Source organism: Schistocerca cancellata, chromosome 10, assembly GCF_023864275.1.
Source record: "Schistocerca cancellata isolate TAMUIC-IGC-003103 chromosome 10, iqSchCanc2.1, whole genome shotgun sequence".
Classification (NCBI taxonomy): Eukaryota; Metazoa; Arthropoda; class Insecta; order Orthoptera; family Acrididae; genus Schistocerca; species Schistocerca cancellata.
In genome coordinates this window covers 153,453,831-153,471,399 of record NC_064635.1, presented here as the reverse complement: position 1 = coordinate 153,471,399, position 17,569 = coordinate 153,453,831, and the positions used below count along the sequence as shown (strand labels likewise).

Sequence of the window (17,569 nt, the reverse complement as noted above, 5' to 3'; positions counted from 1 at the left end):
TACAGCTCGCGGCTCGACCTGCTCGACTCAGCGCCTCTGCATCGGAGTTCGTCCCCACTGGATATTGTTCTTCGTAGTAATGCCGCTATGTATATTACATTATTATGTTATGTATACATCAATTGTTTTTATTTTATTTTTATTTGTTTAAACTGATTAGATTAGGTTCCTGATGACTCCTCTTACTATAGGATTTTTATTATAGACACTCGAATTTACGCTTTAATTACGAGCGAACCGATAAACGTATCGCAAAATGTGATGCACCAATATTTTCCTTGTTTTATTCTGCGTAAGGCTATATGCAGCACTTTCGTTTTACAGTCAAATTTATATTTTTTTTTCTTATTCTGGTACGGATTTTGCGATTTTAGGCGTCTTCGAAAGGAAACGTTCACTTTAAAAATATATGGCTTGCGATGTATTTGTATGAGGTTAATGAAATTTTAATACGTTATAGCCAAATATAGTGTTAATGTAAATCTCAAGTTACAACATTTTCCGATCACCCAAAAAACCACGATAGTGCAAAATAAATCAATAATCAAAAACTTTGTCATATCGTGGAAATTTCAATAAACAATACAGAATTCTTACTCATTATCTGTGTTACTTCAAAATAGGATCAAATAAGATCAAAATACAGGTATAGTACTGGAATAAACCAAGTTTAAAGGGCAATGTACCTTCCATTTATTTTATATTGTAAATGAGTGGTGAGTCATGAAAAAGAGCTAATTCATTTCAGGGAGTGAACAGTTCTGATCCAATCTCTGAAAAGAACAGTTTTGCCCATCTCTACTTTCTATGTTTTTATCATTTGTGGAGCTGGAAGGCATGGCTCTGAGCACTATGGGACTTAACTGCTGAGGTCATCAGTCCCCTAGAACTGAGAACTACTTAAACCTAACTATCCTAAGGACATCACACACATCCATGCCCGAGGCAGGATTCGAACCTGCGACTGTAGCGGCCGCACGGTTCCAGACTGTAGCGTCTAGAACCGCTCGGCCACTCTGGCCGGCATAGAAGACATGCAAGCCCATACTGTTGTGGTGAGTGTTGAGCCTGTATCCATCTTTCACAAATCAAACCAAGAGAAACTAGATACGCTACTTCTTTATGAAGTATGCGGAAGAAACGTGCAGAGAATCATTGAGTTGTACACACACAGGTATTCTGAGAGACGGTGTCGAACAAGAATGGCAGTCGAGCGAATGGGCAAAAAACTGTTATTGGAAGAGTACTAAAATACTACAGAGAAGTTATAGAGCAAGCCTGCAAGGAGCGGAGAGAATGAAATTGAATATCTTATTTTATTTTATTTCTTATGGTTCCTTACCTCAATTAGTGAAAACGGAACCCTTGTAGGACCACTTGGTGTCTGTCCATGTGTTAAAATCCCCTCTTCTCAGAAACGTGTACAAGTATCAAGTTGAAATTTATCTCAAATACTAAAACCTACGGTCCTTTGGCTAGGATACTGCTTTCATTATGCTGTTCGTATTTGCTTATTCGTATTCCGATTTTCTTATTTATTATTATACCTCTTTCCGCATTACTACTATTTGACATTGTCTTGGTATTCCGATCTAACCTGACCAGATGTCCTCATCTTCCTACCCTACACTTCACTCACTACATCTTACGTCTATCCGTCCACTTTCGTTTTAAATTCCCTAACCTACATAGAAGATTAAAATATTGAACAATCCATGTTTCGACCAACAGAAACCAAATTTTGTTTTTTTCTGATGACAATATCCTCCTGTGAACGGCCCTCGGAAGGCCCAACGGTACTGAGCGACCGCCGTCTCATCCTCACTCAAAAGGCATAACTGGATGCGGATACGGAGGGGCGTGGTCAACACACTGCGCTCCCTGACGTTGTTACTTCTCAGTCAAGCAGCTCGTCTATTGCCCTCAGAAGGATTGAGTGTATCCCGACTGCCAACACTGCTCGGCAGACCTGGACGATCATCCGCACAAGTGTTAGCTAAGCACTGAACATCGGTGCAAGAAGTCTATTGCCTCCCGAGTAGTTATCTACTACCTTAGCAGGTCCTTTGCCTCTCCATTTTCTGCGATCCGTCGCTTCCTTCTTAACCCTTTCGTGAGCCGTGGGAAACATGCTGCCCACTACAATGAACTCGATCCTAGTCCCCTGGGATTCACAGTTCCCACCTCTGTACGGTGCTACCACCTAGTGAACAGTATAGGGTACTACTTCCAATCGGAAGGTCCTGCCGTTTTTGCTGTACATTCACGCAGAGGCATTGTATAGCTGAGTGTTGCTCTGTAGAGGAGCCTTTCAGTGCTGTTTGCGTGACATTTTGTGATTTTTTCCTCAAAGCTATAGTATAAGGTAAATACTTTTGATTTGCCCAAATTTATGAAGGAAAACGTAAAATTGGAACGAGGAGAATTCCGGTTTGAAACAAAAGGAGCCATTTCTGCGGTAAAATGGATGGATAACTGTCCAGTCACTTTCCTGTCCTGAATTCATGACCCATGAGAAACAGCCACAGTGAAAAGGAAAAACAAGGTCGGTACTAGTACAGAGTTTTCTTGTCCTGAAGTTGTGGCAGAAGACAACAAAATAACGGGTGGTGTCAATAAGTTTGATCAATTACGAGAAAGGTATGCTATTGGTAGACGTTCTGTAAAATGGTGGCACAGAATATTTTATTTCCTGCTTGAAGTTGCTGCAGTGAACAGTTTTATCCTGTGTAAAATAAGTAAAAGAGAAAGTGGACAGCATGATCAGCTCACATATAGGATCCATCTAGCCAGACAATTGATGGCTAGCTTCTCATCCCAAAGAAGGCGTGGACAAAAACCTTTCTCGCAAAAAGGGGTAAAGTACCTGAAGATTTTCGTAATGTGGCTGTAGGGGAGGATTAACCTATTTTAGGAGAAACCTACTGCACTCGCTGTTTTTGTACATATTGTCAAATACCACTATGCATAGACCCATGCTTCAGAACATTTCATGGCAAGTAATTGTGAACAATCATTGTAACAAGAGAAGTAAATTTATCAGATAAATATGACATATACTGAAAACGTTGGTTTTGTCATTTACCTCCAAGGAAGGGCAGTGGGAAGAATACTTCCCACCTTGTTGTGTGACCTCACTTTCACAGTTTGAGCAAATTTGATATTCTGTATGATAAATATACCTATCTGTTAACTACTATCTGCTCTCCATTCATTAAAAAAACTGCTGTATAATTTTGCCCACGAAAGGGTTAAGACTGCTGTATGTTGTACCGTCCATCATGTCATCCAGTATCTGGAATCTCTTCCTTCCTCGCTTCCTTTTCCCTTCTACAAAACCTTCTAAAACTGTTTTTATCAGTCCGTCATTATTTCTTAATATATGCCCAATCCAATTTCTTTTTCTTCTCTTTATTACAGCTAGTAACTGTCTTTTCTCTCCCACTCTTCTCTGCAACTCTTCATTTTTTACTCTGTCCATCCAACTTACTCTATCCATCTTCCGCCATGTCCAGATCTCAAAAGCCTCCAGCCTTTCCCTGTCTTTCCTCCTCATAGTCCATGTTTCAGCGCCATACAGAAGAACATTCCATACAAGACATTTTATGAGTCTCTTCCTGAGTTATCTGTTCAGACTACTGCAGATAATTCTCCTTTTCTTATAAAACGCCTCTTTTGCCATTTCTATCCTTGTTTTAATTTCTGTGGTGCACATCCAGTCGGTGTCTATCCTGCTTCCAAGATACTGAAAATTTTGCACCTGTTCTAGTATTTCTCGATTCAGCATAATTTTTATTTCCTTATTTCCTCCTAGTGCCAATACATTTGTTTCATTTGTGTTAATTTTCATTCCATATTTATTTCCGTTAGTTTCAATGGTGTCTACCAAATCCTGTAATTCTTTTTCCCCTGTGACTAGAAGGACCATGTCATCAGCAAACCTCAAACACCCTACTCTTCTTCCTCCAATTTCTACTCCTCTGTCATCTAATGAGCATTGGTCAATCGTATTTTCCAAGTAGAGGTTGAAAAGAGTAGGTGATAGACAGCATCCTTATCTTACTCCTTTTCCTAGTCCGATCCAGTCTCTACTTTATCCTCTCACTTTAACTGAGGCTTTTTGATTAAGATATAATGAGTTTACAAGTCTTCTGGTTTTCCAGTCCACTCTCTTTTCCCTCACTATAGTCGGCAGCTTGTCCCAAACCACATTGTCAAATGCCTTTTGTAGATCGATAAAGCACATATATAGGTCTCTTCCTTTTTCAATAGACCATTCTCCCAAGATTCGTAGGGGCCCTATTGCATCTCTGGTGCCCGTATTCCGTATGAAGCCAAACTGCTCCTCGCCAAAATTCTCCTCCATTACTTTTTCAAGTATCTTATTAATTATTCTTAACATCACTTTGGCTGCTTGTGAAATGAGGCTAATTGTCCTGTGCTCACTGCATTTCTTGGTTCCTTGTTTTTTCGGTAATGGAATCATTACTGTTGTCAGAAAGTCCTCAGGCCATTCACCACTGTCATGTATTTTATTACATAACCTTAATATTTCTCTTATTCCATCTTGGTTCAAGCATTTTAATATTTCTCCCGGTATCGTATCTGTAACTACAGCTTTGCCATTTTTCGTTGCAACTATGGCAGACTTTACTTCTTCCATTATGATGGTCGGTCCTTTCGCTTCATCACTTACACTGTTGTGTGATTCAAATTCCAGAGTTTCTGGTTTGCTATTTGTGTCATATAACTCTTTTAGATATTCTTCCCATCTCTGGAGGACATCGTCACGATCTTTGTACACTACCTCTTCGTCTTTACTCAAAATTTCCATAGTAGCACTTCCTGCTCTGTTTTGTTCCCATGTCATTGTCTTTACTCTGTTGTATAGTAAGTCGTATCTTCCCTTCCTGTCCAGTTCTTCAATTTCATCCCATTCCTCTTTTAGCCATTTTTTTCCTAGCCTTCTCTGTTTCTCTACGCAGTTCATTATTTAACCTTCGGTATAACTTTCTTGCATCTTTAGTGTTCTTGTTTCTCAATTTTCTTCTCTACTCCATCTTGTAAGTCATTTCTTGAGTGACTCATGGTTTTTTACCTTTTCCCTTTTACATATCCTATATTTTGCTGTCCTGCTTTAATGATTCCTTCTTTCAGCATATTCCAGTACTCGTTGGCATTATCAGGTGGTTCTTTGTCTCGTAATGTGTTTAGAAACTCCCGAGACAGTATTTCTGTAATTTGTTCTTTGTTGGATCTCATCTTCCGTAGATCCCACTTCTTCACCATGGTCGCCTTCTTCAGTTTTTTCATTCTTATTTCTATTTCTGCCATAAGTAAGTTGTGGTCGCTATTAATATCTGCACCTGGTAATGTGTGCACCTTCTTCTACCAGTATAAAATCGATTTCGTTTCTGTATTTATCCCCTGGTGATTTCCAAGTGTAGAGCCTCCTCTTGTGGTTCTTGAACCATGTGTTTGCGCTATCAGGTGCCTTTCCCTGCAGAAGTCAATTAGCCGTTTACCTCTAGCAATTCTCTTTCCAAGACCATGACTACCTACTATGTTTCCCTCTTTTCCTTTTCCCACAATGGCGTTCCAATCTCCCATTACTATTTTGCAGCATTTTTTTAATTTTCGTCCATTATTCTCTCTGTTACATTGTACGTTTCCTCTACAGTTTGGTCATCATGTTCTAAAGTTGGCATATACAACTAGATAATCAGTAAATCTTACTGTGCTCCTTTCAGCCTTATACTAATAACCCGGTCATTTGCATAGTCTACTTATTCCACACATTTAGCCAATTCCTTTGTCATAATCATTCCTACCCCACTCATTCCCTTTACTTCTCCTCCTGAGTAGTACAATACATATTCATCTGACTGCAACTCTCCACGTCCATTCCATCTTAACTCAGCAACTCCTACGAGGTCCATATGATTCTTTTCCATCTCTATTTTAAGGTTTTCTAGTGGAGGCTACACCATGTGTTTCAAAAAAATGTGTGTGAAATCTTATGGGACTTAACTGCTAAGGTCATCAGTCCCTAAGCTTACACACTACTTTACCTAAATTATCCTAAGGACAAACACACATCCATGCCCGGGGGAGGACTCGAACCTCCGCCGGTACCAGCCGCACAATCCATGACTGCAGCGCCTCAGACAGCTCGGCTAATCCCGCGCGGCTCGTGTGTTTCAGCACGAATTCGCACCTGGTACCTCTCAGCCGCTGTTGCTATTGATCTGTAAATGTAATCATTTCATGTACAATGTGCCCTGTTGCAACAATAAATCTTGAGTGAATTGTAAAGCTCTCATGTACAATGTGCCCTGTTGTAACAATAAATCTTGAGTGAATTCTAAACCTGTAAAAGAGTCTGCTATTTTTTCCAGCAGTGCTTGTGGCATAAATATGTATTAAGGGGTATACGTATTTGATTGTACATGGCCGTCAATAGTGTACCAAAAATCATTTTATACAACTCAATTGTATGTTATAAAACTGATAAAAGACTGAAATGAGATATCCCTGCAATAGCAGGAGATTATACCTGTATCAGAAGCTGTCCATCTGTTAAATATACATTCCAGTGAAGGAATCAGATACCATTTAGGTCATTATAATAAAAGAATGCTGGTATGAAAGTGAAGTGATAAAATATGATGTGTCGAATAATATTTAAAAATGTAAAGGAACTGACAAAACATTGAAGTGCTCAGCAGGGTAAAATATAGAGTACATGAGACATATAAATAGAAGTTACCAAAGTACAGTCATGTACGTTTCTGAGCTTAAATTCGTTAGGTCTAAACATGCACAGTAAACAAGATCTAAAATACTAAACAATTGTCACACAGCGTAAAACACTAGGTAAAATCCAAGAACAATGTGTGTTAACTTCAGACCCTCCTCTGGACATATAGTCTCATTGATTGTGCGCCTGTTCCTTGTATACAATGAAAATGGCTTGTTTGTGGTTACTACACAAGTTTCATAATTACGGTTAGGAATTACACCAATTGCAAAAGTACGAAAAGATATTATATCTCTCTCGTTGTAGCTCTCAAGTCCTCCTAGTGCTGAATCACCTCCTCGCATTATAGCAACAGTCAACCACGAATTGCCACTAACAACCTCTGTAGTTGTACAAGAAAATTGAATCTTGCAACCAACAAACGTAATGGGTCCTTGGAGAAGTTCTTGTTGAGCTGTTTCATTTGGTGTAATAGAGAAGCTATCCACACTCTTGTAGACAGGCATTCTGCTCCTCCTTGAATATCTTCTGCGTCGGTACGGCATGGCTGTGTGCTTCGTGCGGCTGCCTCGAGTCGAATGAGCCTGCAGCTGCATCATGGAACAGTTATCAAGCTACTTGACGTCACAACATCCGGTCCCCAGGCGCCAGCGCGCCTTATCAGTCCCGATTGCGCAACCGGATGCTGAGTTTTCCAGCAACACGGGCCTAGTAATACTAGGGCCCGTGTTGCCCGGCAGCCTCGCTCAGGGGCTAAGTCCCGCTCAAGGTCACCCGCCTTACACAGCGACATGCAGTCTGTGCACACAGCCTGAAATTACCTCGTCGGCCATCGTGTAGACCTCTACATCGTAGGGATGACATCTTTGGCTATGTTAATACGTCTTCTTTCGTTTGCAATCGATTTTGAAGGTTACATTACACCATATTCAGGCCCCTCTATGATACCATGTTATGTGGATGTACTGGCGTACGCTGGCGCCAGCACGCCTTGTGGCACAGAGGCTACGAGACTGTCGTTGGAGGCCAACGACAAGACTCGCAGGAAACGCGCCGCCAACGCCCTCTCAGCCGCCAGTATTTAGGATCGCCGCCTCGGACCAGAAGGCCAGTTAGCCAGTCACTTAATTAGTTCATTCTAGTTAGTTCACTTAATTCGAGTCTGTACACCGTGGAGTTCCAGTGTGTCACTGAGACGGTACTGCAGAATTAGCCTCTAGCACAGAGACAGGCAGCACACAGCAGCCTTACAGTGAACATAGCGGACATCTACTTCAACAGCATTGAGGCTACGTGGACTATACAGGGGAGAACTTGTACCACAGCACATGCAAACTTAAGTTGAGTAGCTCTTTGTTTATCAATAAATAGTCCCGTTATTAATTGCTGGTAGTTTGTGTTACAGAACAAGGATACCAGCCACCAACCAACATCCTCTCCTTGCTTCCCGTGGTACAGCTCTGCAAAGACAACGAGACAACATAAAAGCGGCTAAAGAGAATACAACAGCGGATTCGGGTAACTATCGTTATGACTCTCATGGAGGGTACAAAAAAAAAAAATCGATGTCCCCTTGCCGAACTGTCTTTCCTGCTTATAATATAAACGACCTACAGATGGCATATGGTCCCTGATGCCTAAGTATCCCTTCCGTTAGTTATGTTTTGCTGTAAATTTCTCTTTTCCTCAATTCAATTAAGTACCTCCTCATTACTTATTCGACCAATCCATCTAATTTTCAACATTTCTCTGCAGATCAACATTTCGCAACAATCTATTCTTTTCGAGTATGAACTGCTTATCGCCTCGTCCAGGTTTAACTTCCGTACAAGGCTTCACAATGTACAAATACCTCCAGAAAGGAATTCCTGACACTTTATGTTCGACGTAGACAAATTTATATTTTTCACGTATGCTCTTATTGCTGTTGCCAGTCTACATTTTCTGTCCTCTCTACGTCGCCCATAGTCACTACTTTGCCGCCCATACATCAAAACCAGTAGCCGATTTTTAATGCCTCATTTTCTAAATTCGCTCATTATCACCTGATTCAGTTCGACTACACTCCATTAACGTTGTTTCACTTTTGTTGATATTCATCTTACAGTCTCTTTTTCCAGACACTACCCATTCCATTTGACTGATCTTCCAAGTTTTTTTGCCGTCTGTGACCGGATTAAAAAGTCATCAGCATTTCGCTAATTTTTCATTTATCCTCTCTGAATTTTAATTTCCTTTTGAAATTTCTTCTTGGTTTCCTTCATTGCTTGCTCAACGTTCAGACTGAAAGACGTCGGGGAGAGGCTACAACCCTGCCTCACTCCTTTCTCAGATGTTGCTTCTATTTCATGTTCTTCGCCTTAAGGTAATGTATATGATGCTTATAACTCAAAACTGTCTGCACTCTTAGCTGAGTGATCAGAACGTCTGACTGCCATGCAGTAGGACCGGGTTCAATTCTATTTTATTCTATATGTATTCTATTTTATCTGAATATGTATCCTGCACTTATGTATTTTATAGTGTATTCTGTCATATAATTTCATAATGTAAGAAGTGTAAACTATGTGTGTAGCGCCATACGCTATATAAAATAAATAAATAAATCAACCCGGTTACTGGATGTTGTGTTGTCGTCATTATCATCGACACGCAAGTCGGCCAATGTGGCGTCAACTGAAAAAACTTGCAACTCGGGGGGGGGGGGGGGGGGGCGTACTTCCCCAGGTTGGGACTCCGGGCTATCAGTGTCATGTAATCATTTCAGCTGAAGACTGCAGTACATGGGTGAGTGGAGAGGAAGATTTTAATCCAGCATTGGATATCAAATGACTGAAGGTAATGAATAAAAAGGTACAAAAAGAAATCATTTAAAAATGGTCCTCAGATGATTCCTTGGGGGACACTGCCAATATTTTGAAGCGCGCCCGTCGTCTCCGCTAACGTACTTGCCTGACAATATTAACGGCTGATGCTTCAACCCCACATTCTCTCTTCAGCAAACAGTGTCTGCACTTCCCTCGCTCCCTCCATCTATCCTGTCCTGCCGTGCCTGTAAATCCTCCCAGAATTTTCCCCGGCTGTACGCTCGCGACCCAGTTCTGTCGCGCGGCGCGCAGTTCGCTTCCGCGTTTCGCGGGAGGTTTGCGTAACCGGAAAACTTGGCCCCTCACTTACCGCCTGTCGCCAGCTTTTTCCACACGCCCACCCGCCGACCCACCTCCTCTCCCGATGACGGCTCAGAATTTAAATCACGTAAATTATTCAGAGCCACACGCTGCCGGAGCACACAGGCCCGTGTATGTGTCTGTGTGTGTACATGTGTGGCAGGGGCAGGAGAGACACTTTGCGCGCGAAAACAGGCTGGTGTTTCCTCTGTGCTGCTTCGGCGCTGCCAGCAGGTTTCCGCACCCACTATTCGCGACCGCCAACACCTCACACTTTACCTCCACCCCTCCCACACGTCCCGCCCTCCCCCAGGTCCCTTATCACAAAAAACCGTTTCCGCCATCCTCGGGCAACAAACACATGAATACAAATTGAATCCTGCTGGCGGTGTGTGCGTGTGTGTGTGTGTGTGTGTTTGGTGACGAGCAGCGGCCCCGAAAGAGGTACGAAGCTGCCACCGGCACGCCCTCTTCCCTCCGCTCTGCTCTTCCATGTCTCCTACCTACCTTCTTCTGGTGCTGCTCACGTATTTATTGCGGCCGATGATGGCACGGGAGGTCTTTTCCTTCGGAGGTTGTGGAGGAACGGGGTGGGAAGGTAAAAAAAAAAATAAAAATAAAAGAGGCTGCAAGGGCTGTTCGTCGTGACGGCTGGTGGCTTATTATTTGTCTGAGCCGCCGTCCCGGTTTAATTTGATTGTTTGAGCTGCGGTCGCCTCACATTCTCATAAATAATTGACAAGGCGCGGCGCGGGGGTTCCCCGACGCTCGCAGCACCCCTAGCGGCCGTCAGAGGCACTCGCGGGTCCACTTATACCAGTCTGCGCACCATTCAGTTTTATCTTTACTTTTTTTATTCCTCCCTCCTCTCCATCCCTTATCTCTCTCTGTCTCTGTCTGTCTCCCCTTTTCCTTTCTCTGTTGCAGCGTCAGCAGAAATATCTAGCCGACGGAGAAAGTGTTGAAAAAAAAAAAGAGCTCCCTAACTGTTGGATAAAGTAACTTACAACCCCCGTCCCTACGAAGTGCCTGTGCGAAGCTGCAAACGAGGTTAGCACCTCACACTTTCGGCAGCACAACTGTGCAGTTTACCTTCAACAGGAGCAACTTTGCCACATTCCTCCCTTTCTCTCAGCTGCTGTGTTAACTGATGTATGAAAATGCTTCAAAACAATCGTAATCTATATGACTACGTAGGCTTCTGCGGCCAGCGTCGGTTGACATGAAAGTTTTCTAAATGAGGTACCATGTCATAACGTCATAACGTAAGAAACTATACTGGAGAAAGCAACGTTTCGTCCATGGTTGCAGTGGCCTTCTTCTGGATCTACAAGTAGATTCTGTAATCTCCCCCCTTCCCTCTTTTTTCCAACTATTTTCCACATTAAACAATTCCAAGTCCAAGTAATTAATAAGCAAAGTCTTTAAGAAGATTTTGAGAGAAGCTAACATTACATTAAACTTTCAAGTTTACTTAGCTTATCGTGTTGAGATGGCTCCAGTTCTTCTTGTTTAAGGATCTCATTCATGTCCGCAGCCCGTGGTCGTGCGGTAGCGTTCTCGCTTCCCGCGCCCGGGTTCCCGGGTTCGATTCCCGGCGGGGTCAGGGATTTTCTCTGCCTCGTGATGACTGGGTGTCGTGTGGTGTCCTTAGGTTAGTTAGGTTTAAGTAGTTCTAAGTTCTAGGGGACTGATAACCATAGATGTTAAGTCCCATAGTGCTCAGAGCCGAGCCGATCTCATTCATGAAGCTGAAAATCTCACATCACGTACTCACGGTTGGTTTGAACTAAGTAAATTTGAAGATTGTTCTTGCAGATTTTTTTTACGTAAATATATTTTCTCATGTTTTAGTATATCATATAGCCTTTTGATTTTTCACAATAACAAAGCCGAAATTACGTTGTTTGCACCTGTTATACAAAAATACCTCCGATCACATCAGAGGCAAGCTTACGTCTCTCACACTCCGCGGAAAAAGTTTTTGTTACATTATTAATTTCCATTATTATTTCATAAATGTATCCAGAAATAAACATAGTAAATAGTACAGGACTGCGGAATTAAATATTTCGTAATCCCAAATGTTTCCAAAAAATATAACTTTAACTGTACATTCAGAAGTAGTACTTATCGATTATAACATCGAGGCAGCAGGAAGAGCACATCTAAAAGGTGCCGTGTACCCGGGGGACGGCGCCATAGGAAATATCGCCGGCGTGGAAGCAAGCATTCGCGTTACTGGGAAGCCGTTGGGTGTTTTTCGCTTACTACATGCCTCCTGGCACGGGGATCTGCGGCGGCTGGCTTCGTCGAACAAGCAAGAGGTTGAGGGCCTTGCTTGTGCTGTAAATTGTGGCCGGAATCGACTACTGGGTTCCGCACTGTTGACTTCTTTTTCTTGGCCGCCCGTTACTACTCCTAATGAGTCTGTCCTCGAATGTGTTAATTTCAACTTGCTTAATACGCAATGTTCTAGTGAGAGCTGTATGTGATGTGATGATCAACATTTACTAGGGCCCGGAGTGCTGATAGTCTGTTTGTAGGTTGCTACTGTCAGTGTTGAACCGTCATTGAAAACAGTTTGGCTGGTCCTTGTCTAAGTGCCACCTGGTTCAAAAAGAATACCACAACTTTAAAAATGTGTATTTAATGAAAGAAACATAATATAACCTTCTGTTATACATCATTACAAAGAGTATTTAAAAAGGTTTTTTTTACTCAAAAACAAGTTCAGAGATGTTCAATATGGCCCCCTCCAGACACTCGAGCAATATCAACCCGATACTCCAACTCGTTCCACATTCTCTGTAGCATATCAGGCGTAACAGTTTGGATAGCTGCTGTTATTTCTCGTTTCAAATCATCAATGGTGGCTGGGAGAGGTGGCCGAAACACCATATCCTTAACATACCCCCATAAGAAAAAATCGCAGGGGGTAAGATCAGGGCTTCTAGGAGGCCAGTGATGAAGTGCTCTGTCACGGGCTGCCTGCCGGCCGATCCATCGCCTCGGGTAGTTGACGTTCAGGTAGTTACGGACAGATAAGTGCCAATGTGGTGGCGCTCCATCCTGCTGAAATATGAATTGTTGTGCTTCTTGTTCGAGCTGAGGGAACAGCCAATTCTCTAACATCTCCAGATACTGTAGTCCAGTTACAGTAGCACCTTCGAAGAAAAAGGGACCAAAAACTTTATTGGCTGAAATGGCACAGAAAACGTTCACCTTAGGCGAGTCACGTTCATACTGAGTTGTTTCCCGCGGATTCTCAGTGCCCCATATACAGACATTGTGACGGTTGACTTTCCCGTGAGTGTGGAAAGTTGCTTCATCACTAAACACAATCTTTGAAACGAAAGATTCATCTGTTTCCATTTGAGCAAGGATAAAATCACAGAAATCGATTCTTTTAATCTTATCAGCTGCAGACAGTGCTTGAACCAATTTCAGACAATAGGGTTTCATAACTAACCTTTCTCGTAGGACTCTCCATACAGTTGACTGTGGAATTTGCAGCTCTCTGCTAGCTCTGCGAGTCGATTTTCCTGGGCTGCGAACAAATGCTTGCTGGATGCGTGCTACATTTTCATCACTCGTTCTCGGCCATCCAGAACTTTTCCCTTTGCACAAACACCCATTCTCTGTAAACTGTTTATACCAACGTTTAATACACCACCTATCAGGAGGTTTAACACCATACTTCGTTCGAAATGCACGCTGAACAACTGTCGTCGATTCACTTCTGCCGTACTCAATAACACAAAAAGCTTTCTGTTGAGCGGTCGCCATCTTAGCATCAACTGACGCTGACGCCTAGTCAACAGCGCCTCAAGCGAACAAATGTACAACTAAATGAAACTTTATAGCCCCCTTAATTCGCCGACAGATCGTGCTTAGCTCTGCCTTTTGTCGTTGCAGAGTTTTAAATTCCTAAAGTTGTGGTATTCTTTTTGAATCACCCTGTGTATTTATATCACACGACGGAGTTAAACTGACCAACTGCTATAGATATATATGGATAAAATTTTCCCTGGATATATTTTGCCGTGAATTGCAATAACACTACTGTTACGTTTTTGTCTGAAGTAACAGTGTGTCTGAGAGACACGTGTCTAATTCCAAATGAGTACTGCTTGTACTGTTCTGTATTTTCGCCCCCTTTGCCAGCACGTGCCGGCTGGCCGTGTAACTAATTTGCTCGCGGCTTAATGTATAATTGGCCATGCGCACGTAAGATAATAGATTTGTAATGCTTAGCTGATATTCATTAATAGGTTGATTAATTCTACAGATGATGTGCTGCAATGAATTATTGGATTTCTAATTACTTAAGGCAGATGACAGTCTATTGTAGATACCCACTAGTTCCGGGATTTTTCGTGCCTATTCGTGGCCGTTGCTGCTCACGTTTGGGGGTCCATGCCGAGACTGTTGTGGAAACAGCAGAGTGGGCGGGCATCTGCTTCTAGGCGTAGTTTGTTGAATCCCACGAGGTTGCTTGGTCACGTGAAAATTTATATTTTATATCCCACATTGTAGGGTGCCTGCCATTTAAGTAACGTGGATGTGCCATGGTATCTGGTTTGTTGTTGCCTGTACTCTGAATTACTTTGGCAATACCAATCACTGCAGTAACGAAAGACTACATTTTCTCGTTAAATTTTAGTAAATTGTTATTCAGGTTGATCATAGTTTTTGAGTAAATAATTTTTAACTCATTTCACTAAACGTGTAAAAGGCCATAAATACCGTGGTTTATGAATGTTTAAACTTTGAAGTAACTTGGTAATTTTAAAGATGTGTGGTAATTTTAAAAATGTGGTTGTTGTAGTTGGCAGAAGAGCCAACACCGTGTTACGAGAGGAAACCGAAATGCACGCGTTTTAGCTCACGCAGGCTGGCGTTAGGAGGGAAGAACTATACTGACGTGACGTCTGAAACATAACAAGGAAATAGAATTCAGAAAGCGGACGTACTTAGTTTGATACTTAACTTTCATCCATTAATGATGAACGTCGCACTTGACGGTATATGATTCACAATATTATCTCTTCAGAAGACATAGTAACTGAATATGGCGCCTTGCTAGGTCGTAGCAAATGACGTAGCTGAAGGCTATGCCAAACTGTAGTCTCCGCAAATGAGAGCGTATGTAGTCAGTGAACCATCGCTAGCAAAGTCGGCTGTACAACCGGGGCGAGTCCTAGGGAGTCTCTCTAGACTAGACTTGCCGTGTGGCGGCGCTCGGTCAGCAATCACTGCCAGTGGCGACACGCGGGTCCGACGTATACTAGCGGACCGCGGCCGATTTAAAGGCTACCACCTGGCAAGTGTGGTGTCTGGCGGTGACACCACAGTGTTGATGGTTTTATTTGTTATTTGTCTTGTTGAAATGTGCCAAATAAATGTTCAGTGTAACTGTCGATGGTGATTGCCTGATGTGTCACTTGGTCCAGTCCTACCACCCTAGCCGGCCGCGGTGGCCGAGCGGTTCTAGGCGCTTTAGTCCGGAACCGCACGACTACTACGGTCGCAGGTTCGAATCCTGCCTCGGGCATGGATGTGTGCGATGTCCTTAGGTTAGTTAGGTTTAAGTAGTTCTAAGTTCTAGGGAACTGATGACCTCAGATGTTAAGTCCCATAGTGCTCAGAGCCATTTGAACCATTTGAACCTACCACCCCACAGCCTATTGTGCTGAGTTTGTGTCGTTGTGTAAAAGGTTGAATTCCATGCTGTGCTGACACATCATTGGTAGCAGAGCGTGGTTATGTTTCTGCCTCCCTGAGTCAGGCATCACCATCCATTATTGTATCTGGTGATAAATTAGGTTATTTATCTTGTATTTTTTGTGTCAGCAATCTCTGTTGGCTTTATTATGTTACAGGAGTACGAAGCCAGTCATCCGCAGCCCCAGGGATGTCCGGGACTGAGCCAGTTGAGAAGACAGCAGCTAGTTTATGAGCTGAAGATACGTGGGGCGCCGAATGATGGGACGGTGAAGGATCTGAGCGCGAGTTTGCGGGGAGTTCTGGATCGCCCGGTATGTCTTGCTGGGGAAGGCATTGGTGAGGTAGGTTCGGTGTTGTCCGTATGCGCTGCGTCGCTTTCCGGTGTTGATGAGGGATAGTAACCCTTCCCGTACCCAGATTAGCTGGGTTCAATCCCAGCTCATTTACTGGGTTAATAGATTGGGAGATTTAGAACAGTTGAAGACTACCCCTGAACAGAAGGCCAATATTGGCGAGTTGCGTCAGAGAGCTACGACATTGCACTTCGATCTTAATGCAGAAGGGTTGGAGGGGGTAGAGAGCGTAGGAGGAGGTACATTGGTACAAGACCCAGTGCTGACAGGGAAATTAACGAAAGTTGGGCAGCCATTGCTCGAGCCATTTGCTAAGTTACCCAATCCTATACTTCCTTTAGTTCAGCGACTGAGTGTTCTAGTGGTAGACGATTTGCCGAGTGTTGTCGAGGTTCTGTGGTTATTGGTACTTTTGGAAACTCACGCCGATGCACTAGGTGTTGACAACCGAGTTATCCTTCAACTGATTTATCCTTTGGCGAAGGGGTTATTGAGTATTACTATTAGTGAAGTATTGAGAGTTTAGGGTAGCCTTTCCCATTTGCGGCGGGAGATCACTGAACGTAAATTCACTCCACGCATTAAGCATGATTTGGCAGGACAATATTTTTATCGTGTCCAGCGTCAAACTGAGACCCTCGAAAAGTAAACTGATGAAATTCGTGTCGCCGTTACAGCGCTGGACTTAAATATAACTGAGAGGGAGGCTGCAGAGAGTTTATTGCAGGGATGAAATGATAATTAAATGGACTCCCTAGCTGCAAACAGGCGTTGATGTACTTCATTGGGGACATGTTGAAAATGTGTGCCCCGACCGGGACTCGAACCCGGGATGTCCTGCTTACATGGCAGACGCTCTATCTATCTGAGCCACCGCGGGCACAGAGGATAGTGCGTCTGCAAGGACTTATCCCTTGCACGCTCCCCGTGAGATCCACATTCCCAACATGTCCACACCACTACATTCGTAGTGCGCCTAATAGATGTTTGCACATCATACTCATTACTCGTGGCAGATTAATCTACCAAGTCCCGTACGAGTTCGGGCATAGCGTGTGCGTTTGCACAAGAAGGTCAATGGCCGGGAAGCCTTATTTTAACTATTTATGACGGTAGTATCTGTTCCCGAAAGAACAGTTACCGTGGATGACCATGCAGCTTTGCTAGAAACGAAATGATAATTTAATGGGCACCCCAGCTGCAAATAGGCGTTGATGTACTTCATTGGGGACATGTTGAAAATGTGTGCCCCGACCGGGACTCAAACCCGGGATCTCCTGCTTACATGGCAGACGCTCTATCCATCTGAGCCACCGCGGGCACAGAGGACAGTGCGTCTGCAAGGACTTATCCCTTGCACGCTCCCCGTGAGATCCACATTCTTGTGCGAACGCACACGCTATGCCCGAACTCGTACGGGACTTGGTAGATTAATGTGCTACGAGTAATGAGTATGATGGGCAAACATCTATTAGGCGCACTACGAATGTTGTGGTGTGGACATGTTGGGAATGTGGATCTCACGGGGAGCGTACAAGGGATAAGTCCCTGCAGACGCA

General features: G+C 43.2%; 1 non-coding gene across 1 annotated transcript; it reads right to left on the bottom strand.

Moving 5' to 3' along the window:
• Window positions 1–17,256: 17,256 nt before the first annotated feature.
• Trnat-ugu (transfer RNA threonine (anticodon UGU)) lies at window positions 17,257–17,331 on the bottom strand. The gene has a single exon. It is a non-coding gene; the product is annotated as a tRNA-Thr (tRNA).
• Between the last annotated feature and the right edge of the window lie 238 nt (window positions 17,332–17,569).